Raw genomic sequence first — 15,725 nt, 5'->3', positions numbered from 1 at the left:
AAGTAAGATCCTCTTATCATAAGAACAATATTTTTTTTAAAAAAAACCTCCCTCCTACAAAGCAATCCTGTGATATGTTCTGATTAGTAAAGCTGGTTCCTGCTGGAGCCTTTGGCCCAGAGAATTTGAACTTCTTGTTAATAAGTAAACATGGCATCTTACATGTCATGTTGATTGTTCAGGGCAGAGAAAGGTGTAAATAAGCAAAGGGCAGGTTCATTCGATCATCCACAAAGCAACGTTCCAACAATGAAGTTCATGTGACTGGTAATTCGCAAAAAAATATCTGTCAAGTGTGTTGCACCTTTCACCAATCAGCAGAGGCCATTATGTGGGAATTTGCGTAGGAAAATGAGTGGAATGCAAGTCACAGAAGTTTGGAATTGTATTGCTGGGCATGACTGGGCAAAAACAATCACCTTTGCTCTGCTTTGTGTGTTCGTGGGTAAGCATACCATGACTTGAAGATTTTCTATCAATTGTAGTCATTGCTGTGTTTATGCATATCTTTATGCAGCCTAAAGAGATTAAACATCTTTAATAGGGAGTACGTTTTATTAGAGATGGCAGCTAAGTGGAATATTTATTTTCAATGATATTTTTTTCTGGAGCACAGAAGATAGATTTTTTTCCCCTTTGTGCCTTATATGCTGGCTTTGTGAAGATATCTGTTTGCATCATTATAGGATATGAAATATTGACAGTAGGCACACAAGACTGTACTAATTTGCTGTCAGCCCTGGAGCTGGTTCATATTGTGACATCAGCTGGTTGATTTACTTTGGGCTGTACGGTGGGTTTATTTGAAACTGGAGCGAAGTTAGTGTTTCCCTTTGAATTGTTATGGCTCTTCAGAGCTTATTGATAGTCCATCGTCGTGAATTCTTGCCTTACTCTGCTGGAGTTTAGACAATCATCCTTTATTACCCTATTCTGGAAGCCTACCTGTAGGCATTGCTTATGTTTTTCTCTCATCCCTACTTCAGCCATTGCACAGCATACACACATGGTTACAGCTATTGGGAGAAGCAAATAATAGCAAAAGCTATTATTTCACCTTCACAATTTCTAGGTGTTTTTAATGCTGTGGAAACAGTGGCTTAACAGCCATGAAGCTTCCCCTCAAAGCAACCACTCGGACTTCCTTTGTAGGCAACAAGATAAACTGTACACAACATAAACTGAAAACATCAATGAAAGCAATTTTGGATTGAAAGAAACTGAGGGGATTTTTATTGCTCCAGGTTTTAGGGAACTCAGAAGAGATATTTAGTTGAATGACATTCTAGTCACTCTCTTATCAGTCAGTTGAATCAAGCGCTAATGGGCTTATGTTATTCGTTTTAATATTTCAGGATCATAATTTCTTGGTGTGGAAATGTGATTAGATGGTCTAATCAAGGAGAGGAATCCTTACACTATAAATCACCTCCTGGGCAGTTAAAGCGACCTTTAGTTGTATAGTATACTTCTTTCATGTTTAAAATCATACACCAAGATTCTGTAAGAAGATTTTTTACTCTTAATAAAACTCCTTCAGGTTGTCTTTTCCTTCTTTTATACACACATTTATGTAATTGTACTTGTTACCTTCTGGTTTCTGTTCAGTTATGTCTTGAGCAGTTTCCTGATTTCTCAGAATATGCCCATCATGCTTAACCCCCCTTTTTCATGCTTTGCTTCAGCTTCTTTTTTAAATAATAAAGTTCAGATCTCTTAGTGTTCTTCTGCCACCCTGCTGCCATTAAGTGCATTCAGACATATCTAAAGCACATCAGGCTTGATTTCTGCTAAAGCCTCTTTTTTCACATAGGTAAACTACAACCTTCTTCCATCATTGATTCAAATGCCCTTCTCTGCCCAAGGCTTTGCAGTGCTCCATCAACTTCTAAAAGTCGTATCATTCACTTCCCCTTCCCCCCTTCCCCCAGCACTTTTTGATCCATGTGTTCTATTAAGTGCAGTCAAAAATAGAACAGGCTGGGCAGATCACCCACTACATTATTTCTCAGCTGCAGCAAGAGCAAGGACCAAGGTCAAGAGGTTGTTCTGACATCAGAGAAAAATCTGTTGCAGAACAGTAGGCATATACATTCCCTGCAGGCAGAATAACAAGGGTCCTGCTGGCATGTTAAAAATCTTAACAAATTGTGACATGATGAAGTAATTGTCTAGGAGTCCGTGGATAAATACATGAGAAATCTGTATTTAATGCAGATTTAATAATGCACTGTTTATTTGTTTACTCCGTTATGTTATTTAGAGAGCAGTGCATTCCCAAGGGTATACAGCAGAATGGGCTGTGCATAGAATCATTTAGCATCATCTCTCAGCACTGGAGTTCTGGTTAGGAATGATGGGAAATAGATTTAAACAGCCACGTGGTGCTCATCCTTGGATTATAGACTTACAGAGTACTCCTAAAATTAAATCAGAGCACTTCAATTATTCTAGTGTCCTCTTAACGGTCGTCTGGCAGGACAAAGAGACATACACACACACACAATACAGGAATTAAATTCAGACCTACTAAATTTCTGCACTGTTTAGAATTAGAATGTTGTGTTAAAATCCATGATTCATTTTACCTTCCTTAGCCCCATATATGTTCCATAGAAAGCGTCAGCTACAGAACTGGTAAAGTGCCAAAAGACGACAATCAAATGTTAGATGCTTGTCTCTGAGGTCAGGAACTAGCTAATCCTACAGCATCTGGGACAGCATCCTTAATCCATATAATTTCATATTTAATCACTTTGGTTAATCTCAGCATCATGTGGTTTTGAAGGGGAATGAACTTTCTCAGTAGCTTTTTGCCTTTTGCCTACTTCTGATGTTACTTGAGAAATCAGATGAAGTTTCACTTGAATTTATTTATGTCTTTTTAAAAAGCAATGTTTCTGCATTGTGGCAATTTTTAAAACTCATACTACTATTGTACTACATTTGCTACCATTTCAAGTCTGAATAGTAATAACACTTTTATATTGACCGTCTTCTTACAGATGAAAATGAAAGCCAGATATATGGTTGTTGTTGTTAATTGCGAAGTCGTGTCCGACCCATCGCGACCCCATAGACAACATTCCTCCAGGTCTTCCTGTCCTCTACCATCTTCTGGAGTCCATTTAAATTCACACCTACTGCTTCAGTGACTCCATCCAGCCATCTCATTCTCTGTCGTCCCCTTCTTCTATTGCCCTCAATCTTTCCCAGCATTAGGCTCTTCTCCAGTGAATCCTTCCTTCTCATTAGGTGGCCAAAGTACTTGAGTTTCAACTTCAGGATCTGGCCTTCTAAAGAGCAGTCGGGGTTGATCTCTTCTAGGACCGACCGGTTTGAACGCCTTGCAGTCCAAGGGACTCGCAGGAGTCTTCTCCAGCACCACAGTTCAAAGGCCTCAATTCTTTTGCGCTCAGCCTTTCTTATGGTCCAACTTTCACAGCCATACATTGCAACTGGGAAAATCATGGCCTGGACTATGCGCACTTTTGTTGGCAGGGTGATGTCTCTGCTTTTTAGAATGCTGTCTAGATTTGCCATAGCTTTCCTCCCCAGGAGCAAGCGTCTTTTAATTTCTTGGCTGCAGTCCCCATCTGAGGTGATCTTGGAGCCCAGAAAAATAAAATCTGTCACTACCTATATGGTTAGAGAACTCCAATTTCTCTTCATTTCTTCTTTATACTTAATTGTAGAATATACTGTATGGGTTGAAAGAGACCTTAGAGATGACCTACCCCAATGTCCTGTCCAGCAACAAATCCACAACATAGCATCCCAGCGCATGGCCATCCAGTCCCTGTTTAAATATCTTCAGCAAAGAAGAATTCATCTTCTGGGATAGATTTGCCTGTTGTTCTTACCATTACAAAATGAATTTCTGTTATTCATGGCTCAGCCAAGTTGTAAGCCAGTATTTGGAATTAGAAGGCAATGAAGGCCTTCGACAAGGTTGTCCGTGTTCGGAACCTCTGTATGTGTGTGGTTAATGGAGAGCCCTTAATTTTCAAAGGAACTCAATGCGATGAAGAACTATAAGAGCTGCTTGGAAGGTAGTCTGGAGAAAAATCAGCAGAGAACCCAACTGAACAAAGGTAAGAATGATATAGTAGAATTATCTCAAGGCAATTAAAATGGCGACATGCTATTATTTGTCCACTTTTCTGTGCATCTGTGGAGAACTACCAGAGGCCCTGTAATTTGTGCTAAAGAATCAGGGGAGTATTCAAAGGGCCACCATGAGGATTATTCTTGCATCTGTCTGCTAAAATCAAACACATTTGTTCAAAGTTAAACCACCAGTTATATAGGTCCTATACAGTTGTTAACTGAAACATGGCCTTGCTTGTTTAACTGGGAACAATGTGTTTCTCTTGATAAAGTGGAATATTTTCAGACTTCTAAGTTCAGGTACCTGTATGTTGGAACTATGTTTCTCCTGGGTATTTAAGGCCAACCATGGGGATGTGCACAGTGGTTAATGTTTCTTTGAAAGAGTGGACAGTTCTGCTGGTTAAGAAGCCATTGGTCTCTCCTCTCATGAAGACCTTGTTTAACGCAGCAGATGATTTTAATAGAGTCCTTCCAATCATCCCTTCCTAAGCTGTTGAGAAGGTGGTTGGCTTGCAGTTCCAGAGGGCTCTTGAGGAAAGAGATTATCTGGATCTTTTTCAGTCAAAGTTCAGATCAGGCTTGTCAATGGTCTATGACAAACATGGGATGTAGATGATGTATCTATCCTGATCTTCTGTGATCTCTTACTGTTATGGCTTTCAATACCTTTGTTGATGGTATTTTTCTGGACAGTCTTAGAGGATTGGGAGTGGGAACATAGTTTTATAACAGTTCTCCTTCTTTCTTCTAGGCTATTGACAGTCAGATTTTTCATATGTTGAAATCCTTGATTTGTATTGATTTCCATTAGGCTTCCAGGTGCAATTCAAGGTGCTGGCTATTGACTATAAAGCCATACTTAGCACAAGTTATTTATGAAATTCTTTTTTTCCTGCTTACCTAGCATCTCCTGCAGACCCAGTATGGTACAGTTCTCCTGCAAAGCAATATAATCTAGTACAGGGGTATCAAACTGCCAGTCCGCGGGCCAGTTGCATCAGGCGGAGGCTGTGCCCACCCCAGCTCCGGCAATGAAAAAAGTCACGATATGTCGTGATACATCACGTGACATGGCAAGTTTGACACTCGTGATCTACTAGGACCATGGAAATATGGCTTCTCTTTATACTGTCTGGTCTCTGGAACAGAATTCTCACAGAAGTTCAGTTGGCCCTGTTCTTGCAAGTTTTCCAGAGAATCCTAAAGACGCAGATGTTCTGAAAGGTATTTGCCCAGGATGTTAGTTGAACCTGGCTGAATGTTTGAATTACTGTAGGTGTGATCTATTTAATGGCTTTGGTTAGACTTTGTTCTGTTATCTTTGTAGCTTTCATTTCTACAGAGGTGCTGTTGAATGGCTTTAGTATACTGTGAGCCATCCCTTTCAACTCTTTACTAATGGAAAATATCCCATTAGTCAAAATATCCCATTAGTAAATGTCTAAACTAACAAATGTACTGTATTGAGGAGAAGGAGAAGGAGAGAGTTAATATTTGCATATTTTGGTCAGTATGACACCACCTGCCCAAAGCCCAGTTTTACATCAAAGTTCTATACAAGCTAGGATTAGTTACCTAAAGATTACCTAGAGTTGGCCACATCCCATGGGGTGCGATGGCACAGCAGTTAAAGACACTGAGTTTGTCAGCTGGTAAGCTAACAACCCAGGTTCAAGACCCAAGTGCCACACAATGGGGTGAGTTCCCGTTCCTTGCCCCAGTTCCTGCCCATCTTCCAGTTTGAAAAGCATGCAAATGTGCATAGATAAATAGGAACCACTTCAGTGGGAAAGTAACCACATTCTGTGAGCCATATGACTAAGGAATTTTTTTCAGACAACGCTGAAAGCAGAGTTAACCACCGCCCCTTAAACTCAGACTCGACTGAACAGGGGAACACTTTACTGTTACCTGCTCACATCCCATCATCCAGGAAGTAGATGCGATGTACCGTGTTTCCCTGAAAATAAGACCCAGTCTTATTTTTTTCCCTCCAAAAGAGGCACTGGGTCTTATTTTGGGGGGGGTCTTTTCCACTCACCTCACAGCAATGGCCCCAACAGCCCCGCCCAACTGGCCCACTTCTTCTGCGACTGAAGGAGCAGCTTCATTCTGCAGTTGAAATGGAGCTTGGTCTGCAGAAGGCATATGCAGCCGAGAACTGAGCTATGGAGTCAATCAATAGCTCATTTCTTGGCTACACAAAATGCAGGCTGAGCTTCATTCTCAAGAGCAGAATGAAGCTGCTCCTTCCGTCGAGGCAAGTGTCGATCAATGGGAGGCCTGGCTGCAATGGTAAGCTCCACCCCCCACCCTAGCTTGATTTTTGGGCGTGCACCTCACCCCAAAATTAGGGCTTATTTTGCAGGTAGGGCTTATATTAGTCCCACCCCCAAAAGTCAAGCTAGGGCTCATTTTCAGAATAGGTCTTACTTTCTGGGAAACATGTAGAATCAGGATCAATTGTTGTTCCATAAAGACTTTGATAAAGACTCATATTAAGCGTTCATTTTCATGGTTAGTCTTGCATTATTCCAATAGAAGACAATTTCTGTAACTCAAGGTGAATTGTGGAGTCTTTGATGCTCTCTGATCTTAGTTATTTGCTTGCAGTTGTTTCATTACATGACTAGATAACATCATCAGTGTGAGTATGGAGTTTGCTCCCTGTTTACATGCAGTAGCTTGCCTTGCCAGCTTTGGTGGGGTGTGGTTTTCTCCTTGGTAGTTCCAAGGACTCTGCGTTTATTACTAAAATCATGTTTAGCTCTTTTCCATTTTATAGCTCTTACCCAGCTCAGTTACTCCAAAAGTAATCTGTAATTTTCCATATAGCTAATTTCAAGCATGTACAGAGGATAATACTATTCTATATGACATTAATTAATATTCAGTCCTTGAGCATTATGCTTTCGGCAATTCCCTTCATAAAGAAGCTTGTTAATATAAGCACTTTAGTATTTTAGAGATAACAAATCATTTTTACCCACAAGATCATTAATTGCTTTAGGTTACTCATGGGAAAAAAATACACAAATTTGACTGTGTTAGCTGACTTCTGAATTTAAATGAGTGCAGCACTCTGTAACCCTGTTGAAATAATCTGTAACTAATCTCTGCCTTACTTCAGCTCTGAGAAACTTTAGAATTTCTGTCAAGTGCTCACAGTGGGCTATGTACAGTAATGCTTTGTTTATGCAAAAGAGAACAATTTCAAATTGCTAGCATAAACCTTAATATTAATTAATTAATCATAGATATAACTTAATTTTTAATTTGATGTTATCTGGTGGAAGTAATCAAAACTGAATTATTTTTGAAACCAGAAATGGCTGTTGTTTTGCAAATGACTTCAGTACTTCCCTACAATAAAAACTATATTCTTCCAACGCACATTTTTAAGAATGAGGTTCATCAAAAAGAGTTATTTTCCAAGTGAAGTTTGTATATTATCAAACAATCTATTTCTTCTTCCTTCCTCTCCTCTTTTAAAACTGGTTACAATATGTGTGAATATTCAAAAAGTAAGAAAACGAGCTCTGCATATCTGATTTTCTTATTGCATTAACTGGCAATCTTGGAGAAGTGTGAGAGAACGTGTTGGTGTAAAAAGGGACAAGTGCCAGTGGAGGCTTTGTTTTAATTTCATTAAAAGCTTCTGGTAAAGTATTCATTAATCACTTAGTAATTCTATCATGTTCATCTTCCCTCCGTGAAGCAGCTGTGGCTTGGTGTCCCAAATTAAATGCAAGAATCTTAACATTGCATCTGTTTTGCAAACAAGAAGATGTAGCCTAAGTTATCATTCGTACAAGATGGTACCCATCAGTAGGACAATTTGTACAATACATCTAAGGCCTGGAGAAGCTGGGGGGGGGGAAGAAATAAGAAATGAAATTTACTTGAAAATCTAAAATAAGGTGGAAAGATCAAACAGGACTGGGCAACCAGTTTCTGGCTGATGGTTAGACTTTATGTACGCAAAGTGCACTATGGACCTTTTTGTAAAAGCAAACCAAGCCATTGCAGTCTCAAAAGTGCTTTTGCCGAAAGGCAACTGGACTGTTTTTTTTTTCCTTGAGGAAGATGTTTCGTTTCTCATCCAAGAAGCTTCATCAGTTCTGAACATCTTGCTCAAGGAAAAAACAGTCCAGGGAAAAAGCATTTTCGAAACAACTACACCTGTTTCCTGGAAAGTAAGGCTCACCCCAAAAGTAAGTCCTAGCTTGATTTGGGGGGGGCTAATACCCCAAAAATAAGCCCTAGTTTTGGGGTGAGGCATACACAAATCAAGCTAAGATGGGGGTAGGGTATGTGGATCTGCCCTATGTGCCCAGCACCCACTTCCCTGGCAGCCAGGCCTCTCTTTGCCAACCCACCTCTTCTTCTGCGGCATCTTCTGCAACCAGGCCTGAATTTCTCAGTCATAGGCCTTTCTGGAAGGTCACTGCAGCCGAGAACTAAGCTATAGATTCAATCCATAGCTTAGTTCTGCAAGACACATGCAGCCGAGGACCGAGCTATGGATTGAATCCATAGCTCGGTACTCGGCTGCAGAGGCCTTCAGAAAGGCCTGACTGCAAAATGCAGGCCGGAATGCAGCTGGAAAATGCAGCTGCTGCTCCAGCCCCAGAAGAAGTGGACCTGCTGGGCGGGGAGGTAAGACATCCCCCAAAAGTAAGACCTGGTGCCTCTTTTGGAGGAAAAAAAAAAAGACCTGGTCTTATTTTCGGGGAAACAAGGGTATGACCTGGATGACTGATAATCTCCACAGACATCAAGCCATTTTTTTTCAAAAAAAAAGAAAAACCCTCTCTCTTGATGTTTAGAACTTCTAAAACATTGATGATGAAGAGTCTATCTGTTCAGTCATGTCTGATTTTTGGCAATTCTATGGACCTGTTTTCTCTCTCTATGTTTTCCAATCTTCTATAGCTTCTTTCAGTTGTTTTATGCTCTGTTGGCTTTGTTGGTGTCTAGCTACCGTGTTTTTGGGTTTGTTTCCTTTTACCACTGACCATTTCAAGCATAATTGTCTTTTCCAGTAAGTTTGATAGCATGACATGGCCAAAATAAGTAAGGCAGAATTTTGTGATTTTGCACTGCAGTAATATGTCTGGTTTTATACATTCCAGTATTTGCTTCTATGTCACCTTTGCTGACCAAGGAATGTGCAGGAGCCTTCTCCAACACTACAGCAAAAACAAGTTGATTTTCCTTCTGTCTAGTTTTTTCATGGTCCAAATTTGGCAAATGTAGGTAGCTCTGGGATGCATTCTAGTGTGGACTAATTTGCATTTAATTGCCAGGCTGATGTCCTTGCTTTTTCATACTCTATTCATATTCATCATTGCTGTGCAACCCAGTGCATTTCAATGCTTTATTTCTAGATTGCATTGACTGCTTTGATCAATCTACTATCCTAGGAAAGTGTGGAGCATTTATATATCTAAAAGAGCATTATATTTTGCAAAACTGCCATTTAATTTGCTGAAATTCCATATCATTTTTGACAAAAGTTACAGGAATTGTAAAAGGGCATAGTAGGAAGGGTGTCCCCCAATTGCAGCATCCCAATAAATTCCTAAATGCCCAAACCCATTTATACATCCAAATGTAACATTTTAGAAAAACAGGTAGTCCTCAACCTACGACCACAATTGAGCCCAAAATTTCTGTTGCTAAGTGAGATATTTGTTAAGTGAGTTTTGACCCATTTGTGACCTTTCTTGCCACATTTGTTAAGTGAATCCCTGCAGTTGCTAAGTTAGTAACATGGCTGTGAAGCAAATCTGGCTTCCCCATTGACTTTGCCTGTCAGAAGGTTGCAAAAGGGGATCGCAGGACCCCAGGACACTGCAAACTGTCATAAATATGAGTCCGTTTCCAAACATCTGAATTTTGATCATTTTGACCATGGGGGTGTCACAATGGTTGTAAGTGTGAAAAATGATCCCAACTCACTTTTCTTCCTGCCGTTCTAACTTTGAAAGTCAAGGACTATCTGTATGTGGACATTCTTCTTAAAAAACCCTTCTGAATAGAACGCCTCTTAATAAAAGGGGAGGAGGCTATGGAGTGCAAGAGAGCCTTCTGTTGCCGAAGAGACGTTACTAACTATGAAGAATGTTTGAGCGGCACAGAGAGTTTTTCCCAAAACAAAAGAACTGAACCTCAATTGGTGAACTATGAACTGTGGGTAGCCCAGAGGGAGGGAAAAGGGGGTTTTGTCTGTATGGATTTTCGCAGGAAAATCTCAGAAGTGACTTTGCTTCTGCTGTGCCTAGATGGATCTTTCAATAAAGCTACACTCTTGGTCAATCTAGAGAGCCAGGAGTTTCTTTTGTCGAATGTGCCAAGTGGGATAGTTGACAGATGGTCTATAAAAGCCTGAAAGACCCCATGCCATGATAAAGATTAAGTTTCCCTTGCCACCTGGGCCCCTAAAGTGCTTAAGTTTTCCTTTCTCCACAAGAATGGATGGGAAACCCTTAAGTTCATACAGTATGGGAACTCTATTTGCCTATGTTGAGTCCAAGCATTAAGTAATTTTGTATTTTTTTTTCTTGAGTATTTGACAAGTGTGCATGATGGAATGTTGGAAGAACAGGTTTGAATGTTAGCAACTAGGTTCTATATTGATAAATAAAATGTCCACCCAGTATTTCTTTGCTACATGCTCCTCTATATTTTCAATGATCAACAGCTGCCGCTCTCGTTTCCCCCCCTTTTCTATGTCATTTTAGAAGAAGAGACGGAGAAGGATCCCCCCAAATGAAATCCTAGCCTAGCCTATTGTCACAGCCAGAAACCTCTCTTCTATCTAGTTAGTACAAAGAAAAAAAAATCAACAGATGCTATCAATAGATCAAGTAAAGTGGCCCCTAAGACTGTTCACTATTTGAAACCCTTTTCCCAGTTTTCTTTCTCCTGTTCTGCCCATGACTAATGCTAAATAAATATGAAACATTTCTCACAGATAGCTGCTTCTACTACTACCAATTTCCAGTAATTAGAATTTCAAGTTGAGAAGGCCTTTGCAAGCTGGAGGGGAACAGGAACATGCTTGTGATCAAAATGACCTCCTCTGCAAAAAAAAAAAAAAAAAAAAATCTCTATAAAATCATGCATATGGCCTGCTAATACATTGAAACATCTCTGGAGACTAGTGAAAAAGAAGATAATTGAAGGGGTTTGTATAATTTCTCTGTCTCTATTTTAAACCCCGATAAGCAAAAGTGCTAGTCATTAATTTTCCATTCCTTTAGAAATCTCTTGACTCTTCTGCTTAATTTCTTTCTAGTTTCTTGCATAGAGGTTGGCACTGCACTTCAGCAATGCACCATTCTGTCAGAAGGTTATTATTTATTGAAATGGGTAAAGCCTGCAGAATCGGTTCCTTAACCAATCGTGTGCCTGCAGAAGCTGAAATGCAGGCGTTACGGATAATCCGCTCCTTTGTGTAACTCGACTTGGTAGCTAGGAAGCCTACAATACATCGACATACAGATGAGTTAGAAAACTGAGTCATATTTATTGGGAGAAAGAAGACTGCTAAAACTGTGAGGAGATGATCTTTTCTCTAGATTTCTAGTAGAGGCTGAGTTGAAATATTTCTTTCATTAACTCTGATGCTGGGAGATAACTGGTGCCAATAAATGAGGGGGAGGTGATAAAATTGCAGCAATTAGAACATTGTTGTGTCTGAGTTGCTGATTAATCAGCAGGGGAAAAGGGATGATGAACTTGGCCCTTGCAGGATTTCAGTACTTAAAAAATCCAGACCTGATCAAGACTTTGGCTCCAGGCTCAAAAAAAAAAAAAAAAAAAAAGGGCGGGTAGAGGTAATCCTTGACTTACAATCACAGTTCAGCCCAAAATTTCTGTTGCTAAGCGAGACAGCTGTTTAGTGAGTTCTGCTTCATTTTATGACCTTACTTGCCACAGTTGTTAAGCGAATCACTGCAGTTGTTAAGTTAGTAACATGGCTGTTAAGTGAATTTGACTTCCCGATTGACTTTGCTTATCAGATGAATATCATATAAGGTGATCACATGACCCCCAGCGACACTTCAACCATCGTAAATATGAGTCAGTTGCCAAGCATCTGAATTTTGATTATGTGACCACAGGGAACCCGCAATGGTCGTAAGTGTGGGAAACGGTCATAAGTCACTTTTTACAGTGCTCTTGTAACTTCGAATGGTCACTAAATGATGGTGATAAGTTGAGAACTACCTGTATAACTTTTGAAGTCAGGGCATGTAGCATCATGTGAAATTGTAATTTCTTTTATTTATTATCTTTTTTTTAAAGAAGCCCTTACATTTTTTTTATTTTTGGACATACAAATAAAAAAACATCCAAGCAATATGCTAACAGATGCTCATTAAGTAAAGTTGCTCCTGGTTTACATTATTTCAGCTGATGGGGACTGATTTTCTAGAAAATTTTACACACACTCATATCTGAATCATTATCAAATTTTTAGTTTAATCTTCAGATGAGGGGGGATAGTTTCTATTTAAACAGAGTGGCATTTCATTTATATTTTTGCTATAGCAGATTAGGTTTCCTAAGGTCTTCTAACGTCATATTGAGAAAATATTGGGAAAATAACCAGAAGAGATTTTGTATACTTTGGGGTTAATTACATTTATGAATTTTTCTATTCTGCAGCCTTGGACACAGACAATAGGCTAGGGTAGGTCAGAGTTGAAAGCTTGAAAGACAGTAACCCCTAAGAAAACAGACCATTCTTAGATGTTTTCCAAATGTGGTATTTGAATCTTTCTCTTAATTTTCCTCTTTAGTAAATTAAATCTAAAGGATGTTTAAAAAGGCTTTATATTTAAAAATAGCTTCTTTCTGTTTTTCTGCTGGTCACCTGGTTCGTGTCTTTTTGCCAGCTTTTCACAAAACACCCCTTTTTTATGTAGCTTCTCATTCTCATCCCCAGGGACAAATGTGTTAATGTATATATGTGTATTCATAATTTAATCACTTCCCATCCGGTTCCCATCCCCACCTTATTCATGGGTTATTCATTTTTCAGCCAACATTTATGCCTTTAGCCTTTAATGCTAAAATTTGCATACCAGGCTGTTCAAAGCATGACTACAACAAGGATTGATTGCATGACGACCCCTTTCCATTTACTATCTCCCCCACTTTCCCTTTTCCTCTAAACACAGTTCAGTATGAAACACAGTTAAGGAGAAAATAATAATTCATACAGGAAAGCTCAAAGCTCTTCCTGGAGCAGTAATAGAGGTTTGGCGTGTAGAATTCAGCTTAGCACCCTGCCAAAAAAAAACACATTTTTTTAAAATATTCTAGTCACATGTATATACACTTGCCTGCCATTTAAAAACAATCTGCTTACTTTGCTACTGGTGTCCTTGTCATGTGGTGCTCTTGTGCAGTGCACTGTTTGCACACTGGGCTGGAGCGGCCCAATCATACGCCCGCAGTCTTGCTTTTGAATGTGCACAGCAGGAACAAGACAGGATCTTGAAAAGCCTTTTCAAAATGCCAACTGGATTGGCAACTGACCCTTTGACTGTGACATAGGACCTGAAGACAGAAATAGATAGAGAAGAAATCTAGGGATATCAGATTTGATACCGCAGTACTCCAGAAGACTAACAGATGGCAGCAAAGATGCAAAAAAGCCTTGATTCCTATGCCCCATCTAGTGGTCCTTTAGAGTTTTGCAATTCAGATCACTGAGCCATAGGTCAACCATATCCAAGCATGCTTTTCCTCCAATAAGGAGCCACTACTCAATAAGCTATGCAGATTCCTGTTGATAGCTGTTGTTCAATAATAGGTTCTGGTTTTTATCACAGAAGAAATGAAAAGGCAAAAAGAGTCAGTTTGATGTACTGATTAAGGTGCTGGCCTAGAAACCAGGATACTGTGAGTTCTAGTCCCACCCTAAGCATTAAAACCAGCTGGGTGATTTTGGGCCAGACACTTTCTCTCAGCCAACCCACCTCCCAGGGTGCTTGTTATGGGAAAAATAGGAGGAGGAAAAAGAATTAGATACTTTGAGCTACTTATAAAAATAATAAAGATGGGATAAAATCTAATAAATTGATGAATAGTGACACTCGCGTTCAGACATACAGTTTCCCATATTGCATGATTCCAAGACTGGGTTTCTCAGTCAAGCTGCAGAGCAGGCATCTCTTCTCCTACTAGTGTAGTTCTTGAATGCAATTTCCTCCATCTCACTCTGCATGTCTGCCTGCTTTGTATGTCAGGGACACAAACAGAGCTAAGAATCTGAGATAGCTAATAAAGCTGATGTCTACGCTTCCCACTTTGGAAAAAAAATACTTCTAAGTTTCATCGTGTACAGCACCTCACTTGCTGGCACTTCTATAACATGATCTCATTGCCGCTTTTAGGCAACCTGCTCAGAAATTCAAAAGCAATCTCCCTCTGGTGCCAAATAGCTCAGACATGTCAAAGTGCGTGTTTGTGCAGGTTGTTATTTTGATTGATCTTTTTTTCTTCAAAAACGCACCAGCTTTGCCATTTGTATCATAAAGATCTTATTAATGCTCCACACAGGGAACATTCAGGAAGTCTCCTGCACGGGTGCCATCGCCGGAAGCCTCAAGCTGTTCTTCCATCTGAAGAATTTGGCTGTTTGGACAGTTTGAGGTACAGGAAGATCTCTGACTGTAACTCTGCTTTATATTCTGTATGCACAAACAATTAAATACGCATGTGCAAAGAGCCACCTCAATGAGAATTTACTTTTTTGTAAGGAGAAGCTGAAAAGGAAGGAAGGAAGGAAGGAAGGAAGGAAGGAAGGAAGGAAGGAAGGAAGGAAGGAAGGAAGGAAGGAAGGAAGGAAGGAAGGAAGGAAGGAAGGAAGGAAAGAAGGAAAAGAGGGAGGGAGGGACTGTATTATCTCAGGGTTTATTATAACATGCAGAAATATCAATGGGGAATATTTGTAGCTCAGGATTGAAATGAGGGGTCTTGGTGCTCTCTGAGCTTGCTTGTTTTCTTGCAAACATTTCATTACCTTAACTTAGGTAACATCATCAGTGCTAGTCAGACTGATGATGTTACCTAGTTAGAGTAATGAAACATTCGCAAGAAAACAAGCAAACTCAGAGAGCACCAAGGACCCCTCATGCAGAAATATGAATTTTAAAAAACCTGACAACTCTCATATAACTTACACTTACAAAGTCTAGACTAGAGTCAAGTAAAGTTTTATATACCTTTTGGTTCAGCTCTTTCCCCCAAAGAGATACGAGTAGCCTTTGTGAGCTAGCTGATTTGCTTGTTCTGGTGTGAAAACATTGATGAGATCAAACCTAGAGTTCAGAGCAGTGTTTCTCATGCTGGCTGGAGAATTTGGGGAATTGAAGTTCACCTATCTTAAAGCTGCCGAGGTTGAGAAACACTGGTTCACAAGTTCAACTCACAATCATTCTGGGTAGAGAGTGCTGCCATTTCAAATATCTTCTTCAAATTATCCTGGAGGACAGGTTAAGGCTCAGTGTCTTTCAAGAACTTAAACTCAGTAGAAATTCACCAAACCTGGTGCTCTTCATATAACTGGACTTCAACTTTCAGATTTTCTA

The 15,725-nt window shown here is 39.8% G+C and overlaps 1 long non-coding RNA gene across 1 annotated transcript in view; it reads left to right on the top strand.

The window, feature by feature from the left end:
- Window positions 1-216: 216 nt before the first annotated feature.
- LOC120318192 overlaps window positions 217-15,725 on the top strand; it is a 30,837-nt gene continuing 15,328 nt past the window's right edge. Inside the window, exon 1 of the long non-coding RNA XR_005559435.1 lies at window positions 217-445. This is a non-coding gene — a long non-coding RNA (uncharacterized LOC120318192). The remainder of the gene's footprint in view (window positions 446-15,725) is intronic.

The sequence above is a fragment of the Crotalus tigris genome, unplaced genomic scaffold (assembly GCF_016545835.1).
Source record: "Crotalus tigris isolate CLP2741 ecotype Arizona unplaced genomic scaffold, ASM1654583v1 scf7180000020112.174653, whole genome shotgun sequence".
Classification (NCBI taxonomy): domain Eukaryota; kingdom Metazoa; phylum Chordata; class Lepidosauria; order Squamata; family Viperidae; genus Crotalus; species Crotalus tigris.
The sequence above is the reverse complement of the archived record's forward strand: the minus strand, read 5'-3'. Positions and strand labels throughout refer to the sequence as shown.